This window comes from Ascaphus truei, chromosome 4 (genome assembly GCF_040206685.1).
Source record: "Ascaphus truei isolate aAscTru1 chromosome 4, aAscTru1.hap1, whole genome shotgun sequence".
Lineage (NCBI taxonomy): Eukaryota > Metazoa > Chordata > Amphibia > Anura > Ascaphidae > Ascaphus > Ascaphus truei.
In genome coordinates this window covers 322,646,888-322,672,864 of record NC_134486.1, presented here as the reverse complement: position 1 = coordinate 322,672,864, position 25,977 = coordinate 322,646,888, and positions in this window count along the sequence as shown.

The window sequence follows — 25,977 nt, the reverse complement described above, 5'->3', positions numbered from 1 at the left end:
GTAGACAATTTTAGGTCCCATTTTGGTATACTCCCCTAGGATGGGATCCATACGTAGTAGACCCCAATGTTTGTTGATTATTTTATTTACTTGGCCGCTTGCCTTACTGTATTGGGAAATAAACAAAGGGGATGTGTTTCCCAGTCTTGTTTTGCTTACTTTATCATTTTTTGGACTAACATCCTTCGCCCTTGACTCCCTGTTGGGGAGTAGTGTATTTCTATCTATTTCCATTATTTCTCCCACTGTGGTTTCCAAGGTTTCCCTGTTATAACCCCTTTCAAGAAACCGATTGGTGAGAGCCTCAGACTGAGTCAGGAAACCGTCTATTGTAGAACAGTTCCTCCTCAGTCTGAGGTACTGGCTTTTGGGGATGCCAGTAATCACCGATCTGGGGTGACAACTGTCCGCCCTAAGAATGGTATTTCTAGAATTACTTTTTCTGAAAGTGTCTGTTTGGATTTTTTGGTCCATATCTACATAAAGTAGAATGTCCAGGAAGCTGATGTGGTGTGCATTGAAGTTAGTGGTAAATTGAATATTCAGATCATTATTATTAACGTATTCAAAAAATGCTTCTAATGTGTCAGTGCTCCCGTGCCAAATTATAATTAAATCATCAATGAAACGTTTGAAAAAAACAATATTGTGTCTAAATTTATTAGTGGCATTATATATGAAAACGTGCTCCCACCACCCCATAAACAGATTCGCATAGGAGGGGGCAAAACTTGTCCCCATTGCCGTCCCCCGTAATTGTAAATAAAACTGGTGCTCAAAAAGAAAATAATTGTGTGTGAGAAGAAAAAGAATAGATTCCGTGATAAATGTGGTCATTAACATGGAGCTTCCCGGACATTCAATGAAATGGCGAACAGCTGCTAACCCCAGATCGTGCTCAATGATTGTATACAGGGAAACCACATCCATGGTTACCCACAGGTAGTCAGATTTCCATGTGATGTCCTGTAATTGTACCAATAAATCACCAGAGTCAAGGACGAAGGAGGGCAAAGCCCTCACAAAGGGTTGTAAGTAGGTATTGACATAACGGGATAAGCCATCTCCCAAAGATCCAATACTAGAGACAATTGGACGACCAGGAGGGTCGACCAATGTCTTATGGATCTTTGGGAGATGGTGGAAGACTGGGATAATGGGATGGGGATTGACCAAAAATCCAATCTCTTTTTTGTTGAGAACTTGTGTTGCTGAACCCAAATCTATAAGATTTAATAACTCCTTCAAGAAGGTTAGAGTTGGATCATGTGGTAGTTCAGAGTAGGAGGACTCATCCCCAAGTTGGCGATAAGCTTCCCTGAGATAGTCTGTCCTACTCTGAACCACCACCGCCCCTCCTTTATCAGCATTTTTAATTACCAACATTGGATTACTCTGTAATGTTTTGATGGCCAAACGTTCCTCCCTATCCAAATTGTCATCATTAATACTTGAGAATGAGAAGCCATGTGCCAAAAACCTGAGGTCGCGAATCACCAGACTTTCAAACATTGACAGATATGGGCCTTTCGCAAAGGAAGGATAAAACACTGATTTTTCTCTTAGTTTTGAATCCCAATCTGTCAATGTGTAAGTCTGGGAATCCTCACCATAATTGCTTAATTCAGCAAGATCATTCAAATCTCTTAATGCACACATATCTTGAAAAGACTCAAGTGTAACCTGTGGTGGGGAGATATCACAAGAAGCTAGAGGTGTGATTACATCAAAAGTGTTCTCTAGGGGGTTAACCTCAAGAGAAGACTCAGTCAGAGATCTGTCCCCTCCCTTCTGATGGAAGAATTTTTTTAAAGTTAATTTGCGGACATATTTGTGTACATCCACCGCTGTACCAAAAAGATCAATGCCCATAGAGGGCGCATATTTTAGACCTTTATTGAGGAGAGAAATCTCTGACTTGGTTAATTCAATACCAGAAAGATTTATTACATTGTTAGTATTAATTAATAATTCTTCTTTCTTTTGTGTGCTCTTTTTCCCCCTGCCTCTTTTCTTCCCCCTCCTGGTTCCTTTTCGTTTTTCCTGAAGACTGAGTAGTTGTTTGACTGCTCATGATGGTAAGAGTCATTCAGTCTGCTTGCCTGAGAAGCACCCCTAGGGGTGTTACCGTCGGATGGGCCCCTTGTGTCCCTGGACTGAGAATTGGTTTCACCATCATTACTAGATCTTGTTTCCATATTTACAAATGAGACAGAGTGTGAGACACTTTCTCCATCAGAGAATTCAGAATCACCGCTTAGATGTTCAGTGTTGCCACTTTTTAATATTGACTTATTTGGTGTTGATCTGCGTGAGTTGTTTCTAGGTGTGTTCTGAGTGGATCGATCCATACCAGTGTTAATTCTCTGCCATCTGTAAATTTGCTTTTTCTCATAGTCAATGCGGTCGCGGTCGTACTTATTCTGTTTCCTTATCATTATTTCACGTTCTGCTTCCTCAACAGTACTGGACAGAATTTTGTCATAATTGACGAAACCTCTCATGTCCTGGAACTGGCGCAATTTCTCTTGCAATTCTTTAATCTGAATGTCAATGGAATCTTTCTCCTTAATTTTTTGCTGCAATATTAGATCCATCAATCTGAATGAACAGTGATTAAGCGTTTGGACCCACTGATCCTCAAACTCCTTGTCAGGAAAACCAAAAGTTGGGGCTTTTTTTACCCTTAAGCCTCTTGGGATTCTTTTTATTTTTGTCTGCACGAAACGCGTAGAAGGTTGCAGCCTTCTGTTTTTATGTCCACACAATAAAGAAACTTTTTTGCCAGACCTGCCATCACCCCCTTCTTTTGCTGTGCGTTGCACCAACCCATATTGCATTGGACTTCTCCCCACTGGCAACAGCACGCAGTTTGAGAGGGACCACTGGTGAGTACGTGAGTACTTACCTGGGGCCAGCCCAATGAGGTTAGGGGGGGTGTTTTTGTGCATTTACCCCTGCCTTCGGGGCATCTGGAGCTCTTTATTAGGTTGAATATCTTATGTCCCAGAAGTGTTCCTTTCATAATACTTTGCAATAGGATTCCATGCTTGAGCACCAAATCACCTCCATTGTGTAAGATACAGGCTGGTTTGTACATGAACACTGTACTATTATCTTACACATCCCCCCCCTTCCTTGCTTGCGGCAGTTCTGAAAATGAAAAGGAACAATAAATGCAGACATGGTTATTTTTAGGGCCATACTTACCTGTATCATACTTACCTGTGCCTTATTACTTTCCTGAGGCCTGGTCATTACGTTGTATAACAATAGGCAACACAGTCACAATATAATCAATATATTTATTGCATCTGGCTACGGTGAGTATATTGTTCCAGAAATTCAGTATCCCCTTTTCCAATTCATTTTTGGACGGTTTCCACACTTTTCTGATATAATCCTTCAACTCATGCCATACCATTTCGATGGGATTAAAATCTGGTGATCTGTATTACAGTAGAAGGGGAGAAAAAAGGTGAATTACGTAAGGAGATATACAGTAAACTATGTAAAACAATGCGAAAAGGTTACCCAACTTACTCCGCTGGCATCTTAACCCAGTTGATACCGCTGGCAAGAATGTGAGCCGTCGACGCTGTGTGTTTCGGATCATTGTCCTGAAAGAACCAGTGACTAGATGGGAAATCATTCTTTATGTATTCAACAACATGTGTTCTTGGAAGAACGCTTTATTCATGATTCCTGGAAACAAGAAAAAAAATGTAACATTAGGGTACAAAATACTGAATACAGTACAGCTGTCCAGTGCGTAAGGCCACAGCATGTGTATATGTGCATTATTTTACCCTCAAAGATAATGATGCATCCTGGTCCTTGTCTAGAGATCGCACCCCACACATGCATCTTCACTGGGTGCTTGGGACACGGCTTCAGAGATAGGCGTCCTTTTTTTAGAAACCAAAACGGGCAAACCTCTCAAGCGCTACAGTTGTCTCGTCTGTAAAGATGACATCATTGAAAGTCTCGCCACTTTCAATCCATGGCCATGCCTGGTCCACTCTTTTTATTTTGTTGGCTTCCCTTATCATAGGATATGCTCTGTAATGACAAGGAAAAATGTTAGAGCCACTGACTTCTGGACATACAGTACAGTATGATACTGTATTAGGAGGGAGCCTAACATAAAAAAGAGGGCATGGGTAACGTACTGTATACTGTACTGTACTTACTTAAAAAAAACATATTTCCATCCCAATTTCCGTCTCATCAACCTAATACTGGTCTCTGATGCTTTATTTTGTGAGTAGCCTCTAGTGCATTCTTTACCCTTGTGGCACACGTATCATCATTTGCGTCACTTATTTGGTCCACCAGAAGAGTGTTCCCATAATGTGTAAAGAAAAACAGAACAATTTGTTACAGTAGGCAAATTAAGCATCCCAATAGCGCACAGATTTCTTGTTGTCTGATGTTGCTGCTGCACTTATTGTACTGTGAGTACACTTTGGGCGCTACAGTTTACAGTATGAATATATTAAATAAATAGCCCCTCAAACTGCAGGATTATTAGTTCAAAGAAAACAGAATCTTTTAAAATGATTACACTATGACACCACCTCCTAAAGTACAGAAGATAGTACAGTATATTACTGTAGGGTTGACTTAAAAAGCTAGTGACTGATTGTAAGAATTGCAAAAATGTTATACTGTACAGTCAAAAGGTACTGTACTGAACACAGGCATACTAGTTCACTACAAGACATTGGTAGAGTTATGGAGGACAATACAGTAATTATTACAATACTGTACTTACTCTGTAGTGACAGTCGGCTTTCTTTTGATTTTTTTGCCTTCCCATGCGCATGATAACAAACAGTGCTTTTTGCTAAACCGAGGCCCGATGCAGCTAACCAGCGGTGGATCTGTGAAATGCTGTGAATGCTGTGTCCATTCTGGTACATCTCCTTAATTCTCAAGCTGAGATCTTTTGAAATCCTTTTCTTTGGCATCGCTGTTGATAGAAAAAAATTGCAAGCACACACAGAGCAATTCGATGTGAATTCGATGTGTATTGAATGGGCATTGAATACACAAAATGGATGGTGTATTTATACTTTAATTTAATGTGCCTCAACGTCACTCAACAGTATTAGTACACAGTCCGCCCACTTTAAACACCTGCACCTCGTGTCCATGCCCGCGAAAAAATTTAAATAAAAGGTGAGACAAATTGCATAGACTCTCAAACACTGATCTCTATCTGAACTTTCTCTTGTCCAGATACTGCATTGTGCATTCGTCCATCTGTTTCCATGGATCGCCCCCGATTCTACGGATGCAAGAACCAGCTTTCTTCCACCGTGCCAGCCAAGCGAAAGGCGGAAGGTGTTTCCCAGCCAAAACCTAAGTGAAAAAACCAAAGCAGAATAAAGAAAATGTTCCGAAGGCTCCAAAGGTTAAGACCCCTGGGCCTTATTTTGTAAAGAAGAAGATCGGCGCACTTAGCACTGTGCAAGTCAAGTGGAATCCAATTCTCTCCTTGCACCCCCCCACTCACCTGCTCCACAACCCATACTCAACGCTTCTGCTCTCCTGGCAACCCCCGGCTCACCTGCTCCACAACCCCTGGGTCACCTGTCAACCCCCTGCCGACCTGCTCCACAACCCATCCTCGACGCTGATGCTCTCCTGTCAACCCCCTGCCGACCTGCTCCACAACCCATCCTTGACGCTGATGCTCTCCTGTCAACCCCCTGTCAACCAGATCCATAAACCATCCTCGACGCTGATGCTCTCCTGTCAACCCCCTGTCCTGGCAACCTGATGTCAACTTCTCCACCACCCACCTACGCAGATGTCTACAGCACGGAGCAAAAGGTTGATCTTCTTTTGGAGACCATGTTGAGTATGGATATGCGCATGGAGAAAATGGCAAGTAACATGGAGAAGATGGCAAGTAACATGGAGAAGATGGAAAGGAAGATTGTGGGATGTATTCATTCCTGCGAGTTCCTGTCCCTGTATGTGCGACGCAGGAGAGGGAGGCTAGCTAGATGTGACCTTCATGCTTCCCTCACCAAGCACCACATGCTCACCCCATCCATCAGAATACGTGCGGATATATGCCTTTGATGACGAGGTGACAACCCCGGTAAGGCCACAACAGGAGGAAAGCATCCTCCCACACCGCCTACCCTCGCCCGCTGCCAGAAGTACACCAGCACCAGGCTTCCAACGATGCCGGACATCATCTTGACCGACCTGACCCAGCACGACCGGTAGAAATGTAGCCCAGAAATTTGCCCTGGCAATATTTAAACACAACGTCAGTTTTGAGATGTACAGCGGTTGGACCCACAGTGTAAATTATGAAGGAAATAAAATAAAGAGGGCTTTGCCAGCAAATTTAAAAAATAAAATTTTGAACGAATTGGAGTGTTATTTCCGTGTTACCCCTACAGTTATGAGAGCTGTGAGAGACACTATAAATGGCCTGTTGAGGCATACAAGGGCACGTGCTTGGAGTGGCACCCCTCTTGCTAATGACTTTTCCCAAACTCTACAGTAGTGCAAAAGTTTTTCATCCCCCCCCCAAAAAAATTAGCATTGTTTTATTGTTTAATGTGTTTAATCATTTTCTGTTTGTTTTTTATGGTTTTGGAATATTGATATTGTGTAATCATTTATTTCTGTCAATCAGGCACAGGTAAGTATGTTACTGTATAGAAATTCGTTAAATAAAAGGTGTTTTTACATGTGTTTTTTTAAATCAAACTAAACATGTCTATTTATTTACAGTATACAGGATTTTCAGCAGCTGCAGTGAAAAAAGAAAGGGTGTGTGTGTGTGTAAGATTACAGTACTGTGTTTACTGTAAGTACAAACAAGCCTGTATCTTACACAAACCCCCCTCTCCCACCATCTCTCAGTGTTCCAGTACAGTAACTGTATAGAAATCCTGTTGGGGGGAAAAAAATGTGTTTTTTTTTTTTTTACAAATTTTTTGAAATGTTGTTATTGTTTAATTATTTTTACCAGTAATTACCAGTACTTGTTTCTTTCTACCATATTTTCAGAGCTGCAGCCCCCTCTCTCCCCCCCATCTCGCAATGCCATAACGAAGAGAAAGACCACAGCAACTATTTTTTTTTGTATTACTGTATGCATTAAAAAATAAAAGTATTTTACTGTATGACCGACCCCCTATTGCAGACCTGAAATTCTTATGAACAGTTCAACCAAGCATCGCACTTCACGTACAGTACAGTACAGCACAGAAAGAAAGGGCATTTCTCGGTTATTAAAAAATAATTGAAAAAAAAAAATTAATACATACAGTAAGTATGTAATAAAAGATATACATTTTTATTTTTGTGTTTATAAGAAAAGTTGCGCAATGCAACGTACTGTAAAACAATAGTGGTGATGACAGTACTGTACAATGTAAAAAAAGAATTTAATATTAAAACAGCAGCATACAGTACTGTACAATATAAGGTTTTCTATAAAGCTCACAATTGTTCTATAGATAGATAAAAATGGCCCTGTCACTAAATGTTTGCCCACTTGGCAAACAATGCGAAAGTAACTTTTCAAATAAGCGATATTGGAGGTCCTTCCAAATTCCTTCTTTTGTCTTTTTGCGCTGGATGACAAAGTTTCGTTTCTGGGGAAAAACAAAAAAATATGCTATTATTATTGGTATTGCGCATGCGTCAAGTCACTTAATTGGGAATTAAAGCAGCTGTTCAACCGTTGTGGACGATGAGAACAAACTTCTGATTGGCTCTGACTCTTGAGCCCCACCCTCTCCCTGCACTGCAGCTGCATCACGTACTTCAGTGGCCAATCAAATCATTCTTCAAAGTGCACTCAACAGAGAAACATCCCCTCAACTCGCATACAGTAAAGTACTGTATTGTATTGATGCACGTAAGTACAGTAGTACAAGTACAGTAATGTCCTGTAAAATACATACAGTACTACTGTATTGTTTAAAAAATAAATTTTGTTTTTGACACACGGCAGCTTGAACTGCAGCTAAAAACTTAAGACGATCATGTACATTATACTGTAGTACAGTGTAATACAGTGTAGTACATAACTGTATACTGTACCTTCTTTATAAGCTTTGCCAAACGGATGGTGATGACTCACTGTGACTCCTCAAGTCTGCATTATAGTTGACAGGTGACAGCTGGCCTGCTACACTTGTAGTTGATAGCTGATGATGCTGGAAAACATTTTGGTACTGGTTCTGGTTCATGCAAGCTTGCTGGTACCTGAACGCGAAATCATGCTCAGGCTGGACATTTTCCAGGTATTCTGGCGGGGACAGGCAACAGTACAAAGGATTGCAGTTCACAAGGTTATCACTGACGGTTGGACCGGACACTGTTGCTGGTGGTGCTGTTGCCGGCACATTGCTGGATTGGGATTGACGAATCTTGTATGGGTTCTTCTTTTGAGATTGCCATGATCAAACATACTGTGAAATTCTGGCATGACACCCCAATACCCGCAAATCTCTCCGGCAGGAGGGGCAATACGAAAAAAACACTGATCGTTACTTAAGGTTTAACTTATCGCACGCTTCCACCCATGAACGTCAGGTGAAAACTTGTAAAAATCGTAGTTCGATATCAAATATTCATATATTTCAGATACAGTCGCCATCTTTTCTGCTGCAGCATTAATCGCTGAATATATTAAAAACGCATAACTACAGTCAGTTTTTTTTTACATCTGTGGTGTAGCCATAATGTCCACTAAGCAATTGTACGGGGAAAGAATGTTAAAAAAAGGCACACATTGAGTATTTTAATGCTTTTTATTAAAAACGCCTACTTTGATAACGTCTTCGAAAAAACAAGGTCAATTCGCAATGGGCCACTGTAAGTATGTACACCAGTATCTGTTTTAAACACCTGCACCCTTACAAAGTTGCAAAGCAATATTGCAAATACACATTCCAATTCAATCCAATTCATTAATTGCATACATTTCTGCCACCTGGAGGATACGCAAAGAATAGCAACCAAATTATAATTCATTGACTCTGCCACATGGCGGATATGAGAAGAATTGCATCCAAAGAAACAATAAACCATTAAATTAAACAGATCTACTGCGTCCGGTTGCCTGGTGCCTGATTGCACGAACGCGGCATGAATAATGATAAAATTTGAAAATACTGAATGGAATACAGCGGTCAACACGAAAACTGATTCGAGGCACATTTGAATAATGGCCGAAGCACCAGTATTAGTATTTTATCTGGTAGTGTTAGGACTTGCGAACAGGGTCTGCCTTGTCGTGGCTCGCAAGCTTACAATGCTTTGGACAAAGGGTTAAACTAAATTACCCTTTTTCAAGAGAATATATAAGTATTTTACTGTGTATTTTTGTCATATTGGGTGTAGCATTGGGTTTCTCTGTCGTTTGTTGTGTAAATAGAAAATATAACAGTCAATAGAAAATAAGCAATTGCCAAAAAAGGCATTGGCTATAACTGTATTAATCTGTACCCGAAAAGGTCACAGATTAATACATTAGCAGTCAATGGGCAATGACTAAACATAAAACTACAAAAATACAATAAAAAACCTGTAAAAATGAAATTACATACATTCAATATTTTTCTTACCCTTACAAGCGTTCACCCTCCGAATTCTCGTGATTCTGCAAGATCTCGTACCGCAACATCATCAAATTCAATCCAACGTCATCACCTTGAAGATCCAGAACAAGCAACAAAATTCTTCTCTCTTTTATCTTCTATCATCTTCTTTTTTCAAATGTCATTATTTCTTTCTTTTCTGTAATCTTCTATCTTCATCTATCAATCAAAAACCCAATGGTAAATCCCGAACAAGATGTCCTCTCGTCATCATATTCCTGTTAAATGAGACGTCAAGGCCTTATATAAGGCCTGTGACATCACATTTTTAGGTCAGATGGTACAGCTGTATTCTGACTGGACACTGTATCATGTGCCCATATCTTTTTTTTGTTAAGGATATGATGTCATCTCACATTTTAATCTGGTCTGTAACAGTTACATAAGCCTATAATATACATCTTCTTTAACTGTGCATGCAATGTATTGTATATAATGTATACCCTGTTCATTTATGTAACTGTACTTGTAACCATGTATTATTTGTCATTTTAACTCTATGCCCAAGACATACTTGAAACGAGAGGTAACTCTCAATGTATTACTTCCTGGTAAAACATTTTATAAATAAATAAATAAAATAAAAATCTCCAAAGGACGTACATCACATCTTTCAAACCACATGGCTATTTCACATGGTATTACAGCCAATGGACTTAAATACAATCCCATTGGTTGCTGTACCATTTGATAGGTTACATCAGCTCAAAGGATGTGACATCATCCCTTAAAGTGACGTCACATCCTTTTGAACTAATGTAACCTATCACATGGTACAGTAACCAATGGGATTGTCTTCAATCCAATTGGCTGCAATACCATATGATATTGCCATTGTGTTTGAAGGATGTGACATACCTCCCTTGGAGATGACGTCACATCCTTAACAAAAAAAAGAGGCGGGCACATGATACAGCGTCCAATCAGATTGGAGCTTTTCCATCTGACCAGAAAATGTGATGTGACAAGCCATATATAAGGCCATGATGTCTTATTTTACCTCAAGAAGCTGATGAGACAACATCAGTTGGGATCTAACATGTGGTTTTTAGATTGACAGATGAAGATAGAAGATTACAGAAAAGATAGAAATAATGACAGATGAAGAAAGAAGATGGTGATTGAAGATAAAAGAAAGAAGAATTTTGTTAACTTTTCCGGATCTTCATGGTGGATGGCATTGGATTGACTTTGATGACGTCGCGGTACGAGAGCTAGCAGATTCGCCGGGATTTGGAGGGCCAACGTTTTTAAAGTTAAGAAAAATATTAAATGTACAGTATGTAATTGTATTTTTACAGGGTTTTTTTAATTGTATTTTTGTATTTTCATGTTTTTCATTGCCCATTGACTGATAATGTATTAATCTGTGTCCGTTTAGGGTTCAAATCAATACAGTGATAGCAAATGCATTTTTTTGGCAAATGCTTTTTTCTGTTGATTGTTTTATTTTATTTTTCTATTTATTATTTGGCTTATATTGTTTGTAATTTAGATGGCTTGTTTTTATTTAATTTTACAATGTTTTAGCATTTTTATTTAATTATTTATTTTGTTGGCTACTGGTTTTAATTCATGTGTTGGCTAGTAGTTTAATTAATTGATTTGTTGTTTAATGCTTTAAATTATTTAATTGATTGGTTATCTAGTGCTTGTATTTATTTCATTGGTTGGCTAATGGTTTTATTTCTTGAATTTTGGTGTTTTGGTGCTTGTGTATATGTTTTATTATTGTGTATTTATGTCCTTCATGCATCTTTATTAGGGTTACCATTGTGCTATAGTGGCTTATCATGCCCATATTATATGGGTATAATGTACCACTATGCCAATCAATGGGTACAAGGTGGGTATAGTGGTCCCAGGGTGGGTAGCGGTGTAGGGTGGGTTATTAATGGCTAAGGTGATTAGGGGTTAGGGGCAATTGGATTGTATTATTTATTGTATTCTTTAAGGCAACGGAGGACATGGCCCTGCAGTATGCTGATGAGGACACCCTTCATGATGGCAGGGGTAAGTAGAAAAGTTAGTTTACTTTATGCTGGCTGGCAAATGTTTGATTTAATAATATGCAAATGATCTATTATCCATATATGAATTATAGTTATTTTGACCATTACTGTACTGTATGTGTTGGGGGAGGTGTATTTATGGAAATGTATGACAAAAAAAATTTGCAACAGGATTGGTACCGCAGGCCATTGGGGACCCATGGGGACCACCCGAGGATCCCAAGACACCCACAGGTACCAACCGAAGACCCCAAGACCCCCATGGGAACCATTCAAGGTCCCCCAGATATCTGTGGTGACCACCTGAAGGCCCACGGGGACAACCCGGGGACACGCAGACACCCATGGGGCCCACCCTGTGCGGTAGCAGGTAGTCTCCTGAGATGAACCACATTCATTTCAGCCTCGGGACCCCCTGCTTCCAGAGTTAAAGGCCCATATATGGGGTGCTGGTATCTCCTTTATTATTTAAATCCCTGGTCACGTGACGCAGACGATTTAAAAATGGCGGCAATACTGGCACAACACCGATGCCCCATACCTGGCCTGTAACTTGGGAAGCAGTGGGTCACTGAGTCTGAAATCAAATCGCTTCAGCTCAGGGGACCCCCTGCTCATGCCCACTCTTAATAAAAATTACATTGAAGCAGATTCATTACCACAGCAGATAGCTTCTATAGTAACAAATTTGTTTATTTTTTTAAATTGGGTATTATTACTAGTGTATTGTATCAGTGGGTCTCTGGAGCAGAATCTTGTTGATTTGAGGTCTGGGGACACCCTGCTTCCCAAGATACAGGCCCGTTATGGGGTGTCGGTATCTCCTATGCATTTTATTCCCACGGCCACATGGTGCGGGACATTTGAATGCATAGGAGATAACAGGGCCTGTATCTCGGGAAGCAGTGGGTCCCCGGACCTGAAACCAATGCGGTTCTACTCTGGAGACCCCCTGCTCATCTACCCTAGTAATACAATATATATTAAAAAATATAGATTTCGGGCGAGATTTGCGCAGGGAAAGGCGGCTCTCTCTGAGCATCTCTCTCTGCAGCTAAAAGAAATCGCTGGGTAAGGCCTTTTCATAGAGGCAATCTTCACGCCGGTGGCTACAAAACGTTTTGTGAATTTTGCTATCACAGGTAATCGAGGCTTTTAAATGGCCCTGCAATTTTTTTAATGAACGCTTAGTGCATAGGCCCCAAAGTATGTAATTGAAACGGGCCAGATCCCCTTGAAAAATGTTATGGATTATGCCTGGTAAGAACAAATTACAACATATCTAAAGTGTTTATTAAATGTGTGCATTCTGATATGTATCTGGTTTTGAATTTTTTTAGACTGTATTTTTCAAATGTGCAAGATGTTCCCACAAGATTAATGTCTTTGCCAGTGCCCTTTTTCTATAAAAACATATTGTATTTGAGAACAAAAACATAGAAGAGAATTGTACAACTTTCATAGTATAGTAGTATTTATTCAAATTGGGATAAAAAAATAATTACCGCATGTATAAAAATATAAACAAACTTATTGCAAGAGGACCGAAATAGCAGTTTCTCCGAAGACGACCGCCAAAACTTCTTGCTGCAGAAACAGGTTGGATGAAGAGTCTTCAATACACAAAAGGATGCGTGGTCTCTGGACTCCAATGGGATGTGTATTGTGCCTCAAAAGCTGCCAGGACTATCGATCTTTCGCCTCAACTAGGGCGGCACTTAATTGGGACGTCATCTGAAAAGGAAATTCCTGAGAGCATCCTAAATTAGGCTGGTAGCCAAATGTGTTAGTTTAATGGCATATAGAATCAGGCTGGTAGTTTAATACATGTCACTCTTGCTAGGAGGATATCGGTCTTAATAGAATCCAACTTGTTTCATGGCAACATTCCACTTCATCAAGGAATAAAAGTTCAAGGAAACTTCATCTATATATAACCATCAACAGCCTGGGATTGGCTAAAGAGGACAGGTGCATACACTGGAACTACAGTGTAGCCTAAAAGTATATGCAAATACAAAACATAATATTTTAATAAAAACATATTGATAATACGACTAATAACGAAGAATCAGAAATGATAACCTCAATGATAACATCACCAATATAACACATACTGTAAAATAATGAAGACAGGGAAAAAACACAAAAGAAAATCAGATTAGAATATGTCATAATAAAAATATTTAATATAATTGGTAAATCGTGGATTAATAGATCCGTTGGGAACATCAATTACAACAAAGAGAGAATAAAACAGGCAGACCCACTTTTGTAAGTGTCTTTTTCCATTCTTACATTTCATGCGCTAGTGTTTTTCATACTGTGTTTGACCTGCATTTAAAACAGCATACTGAATTGTGTCAGTGACAGCTGCAGTACTCTTTTTCATGTCACTTTCTGTTTTCCTCAGCATGAATAGCCTGTGGAACTACTCATAACTTTACAGTTTTTGTCAAGTTCAAGTAGTAATAAAATTATGACCTTTAAGTGCGACATTCCATGATTACAGATCACATTCTAGTGATCCCAATGACTGTTTAATCAATTCCTTTTAAATTAAGAAAAAATACTTTTTTGCTAAAATTATATTTTTTTTATAAAAAGTTTTTTTACATGGAAAATATTTTTTCAGTTCATCCAATTATTTATTCTTATATGTAAAAAATTGTATTCTTTCTGTGGGTTGTTTTTATATAATTTTAAATGACATCCCAAACAAAAAAATATATGAACTAACGTATCAACTGCTAATCAAGTGCTACAGACCCTGGATTTTGCCCAGCCTAGATAACAAGTAGGAAATCACAGTGGATACAACATAATGGACTACATCCAAGTTTTACAAGAAGGGATTTCCTGTAATGAATATTATCTTCCATATTTTAGGATTCATAGATTATGAAAAAGCATTTGTTTCCGTCTACAGCCCAGCAGTTTTACAGGCATTAAGAAGTCAAAGTGTTAAAGAAGTGTACATTGATATTATAGGGAACATTTACGAGAATGCAATAAGAGCCATTCGATCACATGAAGATCGAAGAAAGAGAAGGACCAGCAAGGGAGTGCGACAGGGGGAGACACAATGTCAAGAAAAGCTATTCATAGCAACACTTGTAATTTACAGATGACATTGTTATTTTTACCACAAGTCTAGAAGACCTCCAGCAACAACCTTATAAAGATAGAAATATATGGAAAAATACTAGAAAAAGTTAAAGATTATTTCTACCTCAGCCAGCAAGTATCAATACATGGAAAATCAGGGGACTTTCCCCCATTTCTCAAAAGGAAAACGATTGACCAGTGTATCCTGGCTGTGCTCACGTATGGATTTAAACTTGGATCTTAAATACAAAGAGAATTCAGAAGCTTCAGAACACTCAAAGATCTATGGTGATATGTATTCTGGTTGTTACCCAAAGAGACAGGAAAAAGAATGAATGGGTTGGAAACCAAATAAAAGTCTGTGACATCAACCCAAAGGTGAAGAAATTTAAAGAGGGTGGGATGGACTATAACAAGAAGCAATTACCATGACTGGATTCCAAGGAGTATCAAAAGACAACAAACAAAAGTAAGATGGAAAGATGACATCAGATAATTTGTTGGAGCAACATTGAGAAGAGAACCTTGCAACCACAGTACTAGAAAGATCATTGGGTAGGACTTCATATAGCAGTCTAACTTTATACAGCATAGAAATAGTAAATTGTCTACTTACAACATAGCTGATAAAATCAGGCAGTGTGGGTGTGTGTCACCTCACAGACAATCAATGTACAGATCAGCTGGCTCCCTCTCTGCTTGGAATCCTCAGTGCCTGGAGGTTTTAACTCCTGCAGTGTTGTTTTGCTCTGCTTGGTTGGGTGCTGCTCAAGCAGTGTGGTTACCGCTCCGGTGTTGGAATTCCCTGCCTGACTACCACGATCACGTGGCTATGACATCAAACACCAATGTCCACAGCAGTAACTGCACGTTCGTAACACACAGACTATTTAACTATATAATGTTCTTTGGAGCCAAACATTTGATCCGTAAATAGATATAGCATATAAAAGCATTAAGATAAATGCACAAAAAAGATGTATAGCTACGTGTTTCGTTCCTAGCGTGGGAACATCATCAGGAGTTTTGTGTCTGTGAGGTGACACACACCCACACTGCCTGATTTTATCAGCTATGCTGTAAGTAGCCTATTTGCTATTTCTATATAAAGTTGCCATTTCATACTTCACTATTGTGGCCCTTATTTCATCCTCTTTAGGACCAAGAAAATTAGGACTTGGTTATTACCCCGAACACCTTCCATGACACATTGTGTATTATTTTATTAATTACTGATATTTTTATCTGCGTCCGTTATTCATTCGGTCTGACTGTATGCTCATTTGCATGTCTTAGACAGGTCTGCAACCCGCCTTTCACCTTTATCACCCAGCACACAGCACTTCCACTGCAGCAAGGGATTCTGGGGAATGACATGCAAATGAGAACACAGTGCCACCTTTTGTCTCAAGATCACATTACATGAGCAACCCTTAAGCCAATATTTGCTATATGCTTTACTGTGGAGGGTTTTTGTCACTTTTTTACCCACCATAACCTTTATTATATATATACTTAGTTAAGTTATGGTGGGTAAAAAAAGTGACAAAAACCTCCACAGTAAAGCATATAGCAAACATAGTGACCCAGGGTATTACAAGAGACAGGGGGTGCCCAATGCTGCATCCAATTGACAAAACATATAAAGTAAAATACTTCAATAATAATAATTGGTTATTTAGTTAACCCTTTGGCCAAAGGCGTCATAAGCCTGCATACCAACGTCAAGGTATAACCAAAATAATGCAGGTCCTACACTACACTGTGAAACCTTTCCTTTTACCTCTGTGAGAGGGGAAAAAACCATAATCGGTCTTGTTCCTGCAGCAAGTGAAATGACCTTCCAAGTTAAAATCCATCACAGAGCTTCACAGTAACTGAGGGTGGTTTATGGGAAATCCAGACCAGAGTTCACAATGGTTCTAATTCACCTCACCTGTTCTCCTAATTGATACTTTACACAAGTTCAGTTTGCTGCATCAGTTTCTATCCTAGCACTGGAGACTGGGAGTCCGCAGCTCCTAATATCCAGTTTGGGGAGGATGCCCCCTTCAAGTATTGCAGTATCCAGAACGACTGCCTGGATTCTCTTGGGACCGAGTTCCGACAACTACAGGTAAGGGTAATTTATTATTCCTATTGTACGTTACAATGTTCTCTATTTAAAACTGGAGATAGCCGGCCAGTGTGTTAGTTAGACATGGTTGTATAGTTAGCCTCCCTACCATGGATTAGGCTTTCTTTTTATGCTTTGGTTTTTCCTTAAAGTAACAGTGTGCCTGCATGGCCAAACTATTGATCTGAGCTGTCGCATGCCGGATCGGCTCCTCGGGCTAAATAAACATCTTTGCCCATAAAGAGTTAAAATAGGCACCAAACACTCAAAAAATAAAACATATGTGTACCTGTCACATTGTGGAGCTAAGCAGAAGATTGGTGAACTGACAGGAGCCGATCAAGGGCAAGACGCAGCCACAATATCAGGTACTGAGGCCTCCATAGTAACGGCTGCACGAGGAGGTTAAGATGGGCTCCAAGGGAGCACAGTGTGACTTTGCCGAGGACCTACTACCTGGTCCTGGTTGGGAGCGATCGTTTGGGCCTTGCATACCCGTGGCATCTGTTGAGACTGCCAATCAGCGTGTCCAGATGAAGCGGAGGGCGCCGACCCACGCAGAAGACCAGACTGTGGTGCCGGTGGAGCAAAAGAGTCAAATAAAATCTCAAGGAGAACCATTGAATTGTAAGAATAAAAACAAGTACACCATTGGCATAAGTACTAATTGGTCCAAAATTCCAAATGATGGTGCCAATCAGCGTGTCCAGATGAAGTGGAGGGCGCCGACCCACGCAGAAGACCAGACTGTGGTGCCGGTGGAGCAAAAGAGTCAAATAAAATCTCAAGGAGAACCATTGAATTGTAAGAATAAAAACAAGTACACCATTGGCATAAGTACTAATTGGTCCAAAATTCCAAATGATGGTGCCGGCAGGGTGCAGAGACCTGCCACCCAAATGAGTCGTGGCGCATCCGATGGAGCAACGGAGAAGGCCTGGCGATCACGCGGGACATGCACCAGAGCTGCTGCGGGATAGGAGGCTGGTTGTATAGTTGGCCTTCCTACTGTGTAGTAGGATTTCATTTTATGATTTGGTTTTTCCTTAAAGTGACAGTGTGCCTGAGTTATATTCTCCATCATTTATATGATGCATAAACCACCAGAGGTTAAGGATGGAGTCCCTCATATATATAAATCTGTTAAAGTTGCAGTCCCCTCCTGGAACAGAATAAAAAAAGGCAGAAAAGTATCCAATATTGTGCTGTGTGTTCTCTTTGTTAACCCTAGAAGACTGTGTCATAAAGAGCCCGGACAAATGGCAGTGCTACGTAAAGGAGCCGTTTGTCATAATATATATATATATATATATATATATATATATATATATATATATATATATATATATATATATATATATGAACTAACAAACAGAAGAAAAAGCAGCGCCTCAATGGGTATATAGGTGGTAAATAAGTATTATATAGTGTTAATACAAATAACAATGTAATTAATATCAGTGCCTGCGTAAAAAATACAATAAACAATAAACATATAATCAATAAAATAACTTACAATAACGCAGTACATATATGTGCAAAAAGAAACATATAATAAAAATGTATAAAAATAAAAATAAAAAATATGAATAAAGAAGTGAAAAACCAGTCCTTTATGATTTAGTTCGTCAATGGTATTTTAGACTTAAATGCAGGGGGTCTCCGGCTGCTCTCGAGAGGATGAACCACATCCTATGGAATCTGTAGAGGAGAAAGAGAAGAGAGCGCATGCCCCATAGTGTATAACTGTATATTTAATAAAGGGAGGAGAAGGGGGGGGGGGGGAGAAATCTCACTCACAAGGGTAAGGAAGTTAAAAGCATGTCGTGAATTAATCACCACCATCCGGTATCTTTACTTGTCTTTGCTCGTCTCTGATGTCAGTCTCTGGATAATGGACGATCCGTGGTCATCAGGATATTAACCAAGCGTGGATGAAGTATACCGGCATTGGATTGGAGTCCTCAGAAGATCTCCTAGCTGTATGGCCTGTAGCTGTTACACACACGAACCGGCCTGTTCATGCGCAACGTGGTGACGTAATGTCCGTGACGTAATGCGTAATGACGCTCCCTGATGCGTTTCGTCACTCTCGGGCGACTTTTTCATAGGGTGAACCCTTTATTAAATATACAGTTATACACTATGGGGCGTGCGCTCTCTTCTCTTTCTCCTCTATATATATATATATATAATATATATATATAATGTGTATATATATATATATATATATATATATATATATATGTGTATATATGAAAAAGAAGAAAAAAAACAGGCGCACACCTAGTGCATTAACGTAATAAAATATTTATTAAAGGAACATAAAATCAAACAAATGCCCACTCACAAGAGTACTGCAAAATAAAGCATTTATGAGATAGGCTCTCATGTGCCAGCAACGCGGTCCTCTCGGTCCGGCTCGAGGCAGCAGCTTCCTCCCGTGACCCTCCTTCGTGTAACCGGATAGCCGGAAATAGAGTCCCTCCTATTGGGTGTTCAATGAAAAGAGTCCCTCCGGGAACTAGCAGCCGAAAATCCTTTGTGCCGGTAGCAGAATCGCGGGAGACACAGGAGCCAGCGTCTCACATCCAACAGCGGCAATGTTCATGGGCAAGTGACAGCCACAATCAGACCACGCCATATGTGTATATATATATATATATATATGTATGTATGTATGTATATATGTATTATATATAATGTATATATGTGTATATATTATTTAGTTATGCTACTAACTCTCACATTTCCACACCCACCCACACCATGTATATATTCTTATCTTGTCCTTGGGTATATCTTGCTCTGTACTAGAGATGTTTCTGCTTCATTTTACTTGGTTTTCTCACAGTGTACAATTTCAGCAGATTTCATAAAACCCTTTATGTAGCTGCCAACTTCCTGACAAGATGGAGTCCAGCAAGACAAATTCTGATACACATCAGCCCATCTTGACATGGCATTGCAGCCAGTGCACGATTGGCTAAAGTGAGCACATATTTTTTCTGGAAACTGATAACGTGGTAAGCATATTCCTACACTGAGCTAGGACACGAGTGACTATTAAATTGAATACAGTATGTGTGCAAAACAAGGAATGTGAATAATGTTGCCATTTTTTAGTGCTGCAACCAAGAAGGAACCCCCTTCCCCACATAACAAACCCAACCTCTAGTGCCCTCTTTAGGCACCAGAAGCTGTATGGGTCTTTTCTTGAAATCTCGACATACATAAAGTAACGTCTATGAAACATCTTGCTGCTGCACATGCTGACTGTCTTTCCCTCCGCACACCCTATTTTTTTTTTTAACAATACTAAAACACACCTATAGGGCAGTAACGGTCAGGTAGTCACCACCTTCATGCCTACTACTCCACATGTCAGTAGTGAGCTGCACCCAACTTCCTTCCACTTTACAAGGGCTCAACCACAGATGCAATACATTTTCTGTACTGTTTGACTTTCTAGAGAAATATAATCTACTTATGATGGTCCAACATGGCTGAGCATATTGCATAATCTGTCTCAACCCCTAAGATTCAACAAATGTAAAAAGCAATTTTAGTTAAATTGCTATTTATCAGCAGAGCTCTGTCATGGGTGTAATTGAATTTTTTCAACTTTTCAAATGCTTCCCCAACTTTGGGATGCTGCTGTTGTTGCAACAGGGTGCATGTCTGACTGCTAATACTACTAGAAGCAGTAGCACTAACATCATCTTGTCTCATTGGGAAACTGCTGTGGAACAGGCTAGCACCCAGAACATCCTCATCATCAGTGCTGTTGATCATTCATCATCCCTATTACACAAAGATCATCTACAGTAAATCACCATCACCATCACCAGATAATTGGTACTTTTTTGTGTGATGTGTATGTCTGAAGTGATTGCACCTATCATTTGTCTTACCAGCCTAGCAAAGGCTCTCTGCCACTTTGTTTGTGGTAGCAGGTCATGTGACCTCTTAATGCCAAGTTGCCAAAATGGGTACCCAGTATACCCTTTTCAAAACTGTTTGAAATAGGCTACATGTAGCTACAGTTTTTTTTACTTTGAAAGATAAAAAAATATACACACACACACTGCTCTTGTATTGAAAGTGTAGCTAAAAGGAGACGTACATGGTGGCTCTGAACGTTGTGTATGTAATCATAGTCATCGATGTTGTGGTACTGGTGATGGTGGTCTTGGCCCTTGGTTATAATCATCACAACAAGAACCATGACTGGTTATTGGTAATAGTGATGATGATGACGTCTGTGTAAAAGAGAGTAATGCTAATGAGGAGGAATATAAAACCAATGTACCCGATGTTGATGATGATGTGTGGTTATGTTTATTAAATAATGAACCACAAGAACCCTAATATCTCCCTGAGGGAACAGCCCTGGCCAGGACTAAAGACTGTGCATTTGTGGCAAAGGGCACAGCCCTGTTTGGAACTTTTTGTTAGATAATTCTAATATGCTGAAAGTAAGCTCTTTTATGGTTCATGTTTTGAGGTTTTGCATAAAAGCATGTCGTTGAGACTTCACTCAAACATATGGTGTTAGAAATGTCATAAAAGGAAAAAAACAAGCGGCGATCAGTATAGTACTTACAAAATAAATAGTGACATTTTCAGTGCTTAAATATTCAATGCATCAGTAGATCAGGCTAATAATGTAATAGCCCTTTAAACAGTGTATGTATATCTATATTACAAAATAAGCGAACAGTGCACAATAATAAAAATAAGAAAACATGAACAGTGCACAATAGTAGAATATAAAATATAAATTATACTCCTCCTCTCTGACCATTATAGAGATAAGTTTCATTTTTCTATCCAAGACGTGTTCCAAAAAACAGGGGAGCAGATGACTAAATCCAAGAGAAAAGGGAGACAGAAAAAGACAACATACAGTAGTAGAGCAGTATTGTTGATACAGGGAACAAGAGGGATAGCACATAATCCTCCTATTGTTATAGTCACAATTGAGTCAAAGTAATCAGATAAATTAGAAAACAGTGGCAGTGTTGTAGATGTGGTATCTTATGCTCCTGTTCAACTCAGAAAAGAAAGAAATGCAATAGTGCAGACAGAATAGATAATAGAAAGATAGCTTTATATAGTTAAAAAAAAACTCCTGAATCGAGGCGTACAAGATAAAAGTTATTTTTAAACATCACAGAGATAAAGGCTCTCTCCTCCAGTGCTTGTGAGGCCCCCCAGGTCACAAGGGAGAGCACCCGCCTCGGCTCTGTTGCGGTCGCGCGTCCGTCAGGCGGGATCGGCACCCTACACACCGGTCGGCGCCATCTTGCGATCCCGGTTTGTTGAGTGCAATATGGATGTGAGAGGGGCAGTTGGCTACCCCTCCACAGTCTATGGAGTTCTGCTGCCTCGCAGCTGCGCTATAATCTGGGGCTCCCACTTACCTCCTTCCGTTTGGTGAGTCTCAGGGGTTTTTATGATTAACCCTGCCGTTCTGGAACTGCAGCCATCTTAGATTTCCTGGGAGGCAAAAGAGGACCCGTGAGCTGCGGGCGAACAAATGGCTCCCATAACTTCGGTTCAGTTGGTTTAGAAGTGCCCAAAGTCCTTTAGGTCTGAGCCCTGGACTCTTACAGGTGCGCCGACGAGTATTCTAAAACTTGCCTGGGAAAATCTGGGGCTATCACCAACAAGATCCAGGCACATGCTGTTTTGTTTGAACTTAAAGGGAAGGTGGCCTGTTGTATGATTTAATCCCTGTAAATAAAACCCCTGCAGTAAACTTTATACAGTGTTTCCAGTCTTACATTGGGACAAAATAGACTACAATGTGGTGTGGGCATCACTATATATAAAGTCAGGAGGAGAGTAGAAAACGGTGAAAGGTCACAGCAGTGGCCTAAAAGAATCCTATTTGCACTCGCTAAACCAGAAATGCTAGGCTAGGAAAAATTAAATCCTTGGAGTTGCCTCCATAGCCATACATAAACAGTATTAAAATCACATTTATTTAACATATATACAGTAAACCTTAATTGCTAAAACACCACTATGTGGCTCCAGGAGGGCACAGAGAGAAAGGTGTGTCGTCGGTGAGTGCTTATAAACTCATCTGGACAATGGGAGACTCTAATTGAATTCAGGGCAGTGTATACATAATGTATAATCCTTAATGAACTCCCTACAACAGTTCACTGTATGTTAGCAGTTCTGCGTATACCCTATATATTATGAATGGGAGTTCATGAGGTAGGAGGGTTGCTGCTGTATAGCTTGTCCCCTATGAGACTATATAGTGCTTGTGTGATGTCACCCTAGGTGGTATGCAAGTAACAATGTGTATGTACCCCCAAATTCTGTCACTCTGTGATCATGTGTCAGACATACGGGGTACCATATTAGTGATGGTATGTTATTACAAATTGCTGACTTGAGGCGCGCCGTCAGGTCTCAGAGTTACCAGTCAGGGCGTCACTATGAGTAATGTGGCGCCGCCGCCACTCTGAATAAGTGCGTCTTGATACCTGGAACTAGTGCAGCCGTGTGTGACTATATGTATCTCAGTGCACCAAGGGTCTCACGTATTAATCAGCTCATTCCTGTCAGTATACAACCTGATGGTCTCTCAGAGCTGTATGCTCACTTCCCGATCTCTCAGTGCTTCCGGATGACGTCACCGGAAGTGCGTCATCACGTACCGACGTACGTTTCACGCTCGTGGGCGCTTCGTCAGGGTAATGGGAGTGACTATTCTAATCGCCTCCCTGCTTTAAGTGCTGGAAGGTCGGGGGCGTGTATCGCCTCTCGGCCAATCCAGTGAATGTATAACTAGGGGGACAGGTGTATCTGATCTCCGTAATGGAGTGTATTGGTCTGTTGTCCACCTAATGTGTATTCATGTTGCCTTGGCAACTTGTCTGAGTAGAGAATGAGATGCTATGTGTTCTCATATATTGCAGTGGTCTTCAACGAAGCCCTGGAGGAGTACACTAGGTGTGTGGAATGGTGGGGGCGCTATATTGATGACATCATCCTCTTATGGAAAGGCCCCACCCCCCTTCTGAAACAATTTATTGATGTCCTTAATACAAATGATCATAATCTAAGACTCACCTCTGACATAGATGATACTACTCTGAACTTCCTTGACTTAACCATCAGCAAACAGAATGACGGCAAGTTAGTAACAACTATCTATAGGAAAGAAACAGCGACTAATAGTCTCCTGAGGGCCGATAGCCACCACCCCAAACATATTATCCAGAACATCCCCACGGGACAATTCCTAAGGTTGCGCAGGAATTGCTCAACCTTAGATGAATTCAGGAGACAAGCTGATGATATGACTGCTAGATTCATCACCCGTGGCTACTCCAAAAACAACGTACGCAGGGCAAAAAAGAGGGTCAATAACACACCTCGAGCCCAGCTTTTAGTTGACAGGCAGCGCCTTCAAACACAACCAAGCAAAACAATACGATATATTGGGACATATAACAACCGGTGGCAGGATCTGAGAAAGATCTTTACCAAACATTGGCATATCCTTATCAATGATGCTGACTTGAAACAAGTCCTTAGAGACTCACCAACAATGACCTGCAGGAGGGCGAGAAACCTCAAGGACAGATTAGTGCACAGTCACTACAGAGAAACTAAACCTAGAACATGGCTAGGAGACAGGATACCCACAGGGTCGTACCCGTGTGGCCATTGCAAGGCCTGCCCATATATGAAGGTAACCAAAACCATTCCACAACCATTAAGCAGTGCCTATGTCATTAAGAATCATATCAACTGTCTGTCTGAAGGGGTTATATACCTCATTACGTGTAGATGTGGCGCACGCTACGTAGGAAAGACACATCGGGCCCTAAAAATGAGGGTCCTAGAACATCTGGGGTCTATACGGAATAACAAAGACACCCCCGTCGCCCGTCACGTACTAGGTGAGCATAACGGTGACCCCAAATTCCTCACCTTCTGCGGGATCGAATACTTACCCTGGGGTCCCCGAAAGGGTAACTGGGATAGACGTCTGATGCAGCGTGAGTGTCAATGGATATTCACGCTGCAGACTCTACAACCAGGAGGCCTCAACGAGGGGTATATTTACTCAGCATTTTTATAGGGTTCCATTTCCATCTGCCCCATCAATAGGTTAGAACACCTGAGGATGACATTACTAAGGCTACCAAGGATGATTTGCAGGATGGTAATTGCAAGGGTCTTTACTCCCAGTATGACCGTATTGACCAATATAGGCGGTCTCCCCTAAATAAGTACACTCCTACATTACCGAGAGAGTTTAATCCTTTTATCATGATGTCAACAATACCACTATAGAATATGGGGTGAGTGTGAGATAACTAAACCACCTACCTCAGTAGACACGGATGGAGTTTTAGATAAATAGAGTCTTAAGCTCAAGACGTCCATATTGACTTTAGAGGTGGACATTAGTCAGGGTATCATTTCTACACTACTGACACATCAAAAGGGATCCAAATAATTAACAACCCCACAATAACTTATACTTATATGGGACTGCTATTACAAGTGGTTAATAAGTACACTCCTATATTACCGAGAGAGTTTAATCCTTATATCATGATGTCAACAATACCACTATAGATTATGGGTGAGTGTGAGATAACTAAACCACCTACCTCAGTAGACACGGATGGAGTTTTAGATAAATAGAGTCTTAAGCTCAAGACGTCCATATTGACTTTATAGGTGGACATTAGTCAGGGTATCATTTCTACACTACTGACACATCAAAAGGGATCCAAATAATTAACAACCCCATAATAACTTATACTTATTTGGGACTGCTATTACAAGTGGTTAATATTAATATATACATACTTACCACTTATGCAGGTTCATAGCATGCCAAATGTATAATCATCCTTGAGAGTCTGCCATTCTCCAGACCTTTGATTTCAATATATATGTGTTCACAACAGTAATCACACAACACATGCCAGTTTGACTATGTGAAACCATTCCTGCAATATATGAGAACACATAGCATCTCATTCTCTACTCAGACAAGTTGCCAAGGCAACATGAATACACATTACACTGGCGACACACTTAATCGCACTAC